Source organism: Medicago truncatula, chromosome 5 (assembly GCF_003473485.1).
Source record: "Medicago truncatula cultivar Jemalong A17 chromosome 5, MtrunA17r5.0-ANR, whole genome shotgun sequence".
NCBI classification, from domain to species: Eukaryota; Viridiplantae; Streptophyta; class Magnoliopsida; order Fabales; family Fabaceae; genus Medicago; species Medicago truncatula.
The window spans coordinates 26,298,506-26,303,476 of record NC_053046.1 but is presented as its reverse complement, the minus strand read 5'-3'; positions in this window follow the sequence as shown (position 1 = coordinate 26,303,476).

The following is a 4,971-nucleotide window of genomic DNA, read 5'->3' as shown; positions in this document are numbered from 1 at the left end:
TGAGATAATGACCTTAAGTTAAAAATGAAAGAAGTGATTCCTAAGGGAGGGACGTATATCTAGGTGTTTTAGAAGAGATTCCTTTAGAGCAATGGTGAGCCTAAGATATGAATTAACTAGAGGAGCATAAGACGGATTTAATTGAAAATATGGGATAGTGGTTTATGATAATTAATGGTGTCAAAGGTGATTGATAATAGGGAGATAGAGCCTTAAAATATAATAAAGTTTTAGTTGTAAATATTGAAGTCGTTATAAGTAATGATAACATAATGATAACACTGAGGTAAAATCTTAAACTAAAAATGAAGAATAGGGTAATCGATGAGTTCAATATTATGAGAGTGTTAAGGGATGACGAGCTATAATATGTAGATTCTGGTTATGCAATGATAAGTAAAATATGTGGATTTTGGTGATGTAACGATGAGAAAAATGTGTAGAATCTGGTGAAGTAAATGATGAGTAAAACATACAAATTCTGGTGACGATATTGATGAACAAAACATAGATTTTGGTGATGATATTGATAAGCAAAACATATAAATTCTGGTGACGATAATGATGAGCAAAACATATAAATTCTGGTGACATTATTCGTGAGTAAATATGTAAATTCTATGGTGTTGTATTTAATGAATTTATTCATGCATCATATCATGATTAAGATTCTGGTGACGATTCTGGTGACGTGTATGTTCACTAACATAACATTGACATACAATTTTGTTGAGTAGATACCGATACCGGCATGCATATAGGTGTTAGGAAAGAGTTGCATCTTCGCATATATAGGATGATATTTTGTGATTTGGTGACGTCATGGATGATGTGTAATTGTTGATGTTTATGCTAATTGTTTATGTGTGAAAATAATGTGTTGTCGTGATTTGTGAAAAGAAAAGGCTATACATGATAACCGTTGAGAGTGATGCGATAGTAGAAATTGTATTCCTATGAAATTTATTTAATGTGCGTGCTTTTCCCTATTATTATGTTATGGCAGGATTTCTCACCCCTTATTTAATGTACTTTGAGTAGAGATACTCAGGTTGCTGAGGAGTAGCAGTGGGACGTTTTAGAAGGTGGAGACGATGAGATGCCCTCCGTTTAGTTATGTTGTTTGGTAGTTGAATATGAATGTAGTCGCTACGAGCTCTGATATTGTAACACTAGGGTTGGAGTTGACGTTGAATTTATTTATCGTTAAGTTTAAATCTTGAGAACTGTTGTTATTTTTATTTTGATGTCGAACGACAAGAGAAATTTTTATTAATGAGATCAGATGATTGTTTTCCATTGTTGAAATTATTATTTAAAAGGAAAATTTATGCTAATATGTGAAATCATGTGAAGTTTTGTAACATCCTAAATATTAAATTTATTTTTATTATCTAATAATTATCGTTGGGAAATAGGGTGTTACAATGACTTTTTCTCTCAAACCTTGTTTCTTCTCTCAAATTCTACCTGCCTTTGCTAATTTTGGATGGACCTGCTCTATTCCTTTATAAACCCTAAACCCAATGCTACTATTTGCTTCCAATCTCTTTTTTTAAGTTTCGTAGACTGAAATTTACATGCTTAATCCAACTTTGTTCTTCCATGTGGATTTTATTTGATAGTTATGGAAGAATTGGTGGTTTAAAATTGTGGAGATGGTGAAATTAGGTTAGCTGATAGAGAGAATAGAGAAAGAAGGTTGCCGTTTGTTTTTGTGTCTGTTTTTTTATTTTTTTGTTTTCTATTTGGAATGTGAGAGATTGTTCAGCCACTTATGTGAGAGGTGGTTCAATATCTTATTACTAGGTGCACCCCCCACTACTCATACACTCCTACTATTACACATAAAAACATAAATCCTAAAATATGAGAAAACAACTTATATGCATCACTTTACAATACAAAATTGGGTCATAGTTAAAATTAATTATGGAGAGGAAATTGCAGGATGTTACATCGCATCTTGAAGCAGAGAAGCATGGTCTATGTAAACACTAAATAGGTTGATCGTTGTATAGTAAAAAATGAATTACAATTCCAATTCATCGTAGTGTAAAAAGGAATTCTTGCATAGATGCTCTGCTAGGGTTCTCCTTGTATGAGCGCCATCCCACATTCATTTGTCAATTCCAAATCCAATTCAATTCTCCATTCATTTGTGATTGTTGTCTTGTTAGTTGTTGGATTTTCTTGTTCAGGGCAGTTTTTCAAATTACAACGTTGTTGATCCCATTGTTATCCAATTGTTACACCATCTTGTGCCAGGAGGGTCTTTGTCGTGGTAATATAATTCATTTAAGCCTCTTAAAAAAAAAATTGGAATTACACCGCTTGGTGCCAATGATGATATCATACACCAAATACAAAAGAAAAAAAATTACAACGCTTGGGTTTCTTCAGGCACGGATTGGACAAATTCCACTTTAGCAGCTCTGATTGCAATTATCACCCATGACCTTCGATTGGCAGTCCGAATTCTTTGCTAACAAGGTTCCTTCAGAAACTTCTCACGTTAACAATAAGGTAGATTTTCCTTCTACTACACCACCAAAACAGCAGCTCTCCTTTGCACGACGGGTTTTTACAGCAGCGAGGGTGTCAGCTACTGAACCACTTCCCACTCCATCCATTCGTGGGGAAATTCTTTCGATTAAGATTACACAGGATGCCAATATATGAGGGCTGGAGATTTGGAAGCATAATCTTTGGGGCAGGCTTGTGTTGAATAAAGGGGATAAGTGTTATTCCTCAAAGGATATTGTCGACAAGCTTCAAAAGCATTGGAAAACGTTGGGAGTTCTCTTTTGCTATAGATGATGACTTGAGAAATGTGTGGGCTCGGTAATAATAAGTCAATACTATATACTTAATAATAAAAAGACAATTAATTGCAATCCATGGATTGATTTTTCCCATGACCATTTCTACTCAAAGAATTAGTATGTTATTTCTACGACCATTTCTACTTAAAGAAATAGTTTATCCTAGAAAAATAGAATAAGTGATGATGAATCTGCCCATGTGAAGTAATATATAAAAATTACAATTTCAACATGAACATAACTATGTTGCTATATAATCGTGCAGTATTTATAAAAATTACTGGTCCTACTATTTTTAAATCAACATTTCCCCTTTCTATCATGAAAGGTTGAAAAGTTAATTAAAAAACATTTCCCCTTTCAAACACAACACCTTAGTCTACTTAAGAGACAATTAATAAATCTGGAAAAGAAACAAACATAACACTTTGATCTACTTAATACATCAAATCATATTCTATTTATTGTATACAAAGAAAACAATATGGCTAAAACTCTTAAGTTTTCTTATCCTATGATTTTATTTATTTTCCTATTTCTGGTTGCATACAAGATTGAAGGTAATCCATATTTTGATCCCTTTAAATCTTCCTTCTTTACATTGTGGTTCGGTTCATACACAAATTTTATCTCGTTTTTTTTTTTTTGTAAATTTTTTTATTGCAGCACTAACTAAATGTGAAACTGATGCTAATTGTCCAGAGATATCCATCTTTTCTCCCTTTTTTTATAAGTGCATTAACAACGGTTGTGTACTTATAATGTTGTGAAGCCATTTATTGCATTGAATTAATATCAAGACCTAAAAGGGTATAAAAATGTCATGTACGGAATGAAAAGTTCTAGTTATATGGACTCAGGATGCTGTTATCATAATTTAGTTATAGAGTTTTTATATTTACACCCTATGTTTTTCTAGTTACACCCAAATTTTCTTAAATTTTTTTTATAATACCAAAATTGTCCTATTATATAAATTTTCTTAAAACCCTAATTTTATTCATTGTAAGTGAGTTTCACCCCACAAAGCGATCGATCAAACAATTTCATGTTCAATATCAATCTCCATGAAAATTAAAGAGTGAATCAAAATATTTTTCATCCATACTCAATTGGATATAAGTAAGTGAATTTCTTCTTCTATTTGCTAGTTTCAATTTTTTTTCCTTCAACTGCAATGATGCACTGTACGATTACGGTTTTAATTTACATTGGCAAGGTTAACTTAAACTGATTTTACATGAACCTACTTAAATTGAGTTAACATGAACCTACTTAAACTGAGTTTACATGAACCTACTTAATCTGAGTTTACATGAACCTACTTAAATTGAGTTTACATGAACCTACTTAAACTGAGTTTACATGAACCTACTTAAACTGAGTTTACAAAATCGCAGAACTGTGAATCGCAGAACAAGGAAAACACAAAATCAGAACTGAGAACCCATAACAAGAAAAACACAATCGATTGAAGAACAACACTTGCTAACCTGATTTGCTTCGAATTTTCTTTGAAATCATGAATGGACGTGAGAAAGTATGGTTTTGAAAATCTTCGCAGAACACAGTCGATCGATTAGAGAATTATGGTTTTGTAAGAAAGGTTTTGGGGTGTAACCAAAAAAGAAGGAATAGACTTTTTGAAAATCAAATTTTATGAAAGGGTAATCTTGTCATTTTGGGGTGCAACCATGACTAACTAGGGTGCAAGTAGAAAAACTCTTTTGTTATATGGTCCTGCACACTTTAGCACACATTATAATACCCCAGTTGTTCTTTCATACATTATTATCATCAAAACCTTAAAGACATTGTTCTAAAACCCACTTTGGTTAAACAATATGTTGCGTTCTCTACATTTGAATTGTACCGTTGTAAATTATATTATCATAAGAAGTGAATGTTGTTAAACTATTTCATATAAATTAAGGTTTTTATCACCCTCATGTACACACATGAATCATATCCGCTTCTCACAAAATCGATCTTCAAAAGAAATTCATCAAACCGACGATACCATTGCCTAGGGCTTTGGTTCAACCCATATAAAGATTTATTCAAAAGACATACCTTAGACTTGTCCTCCACAAAACCTTCTGGTTGCTCCATGTAGATTGTCTCTTCAAGGTAACCGTGTAAGAAA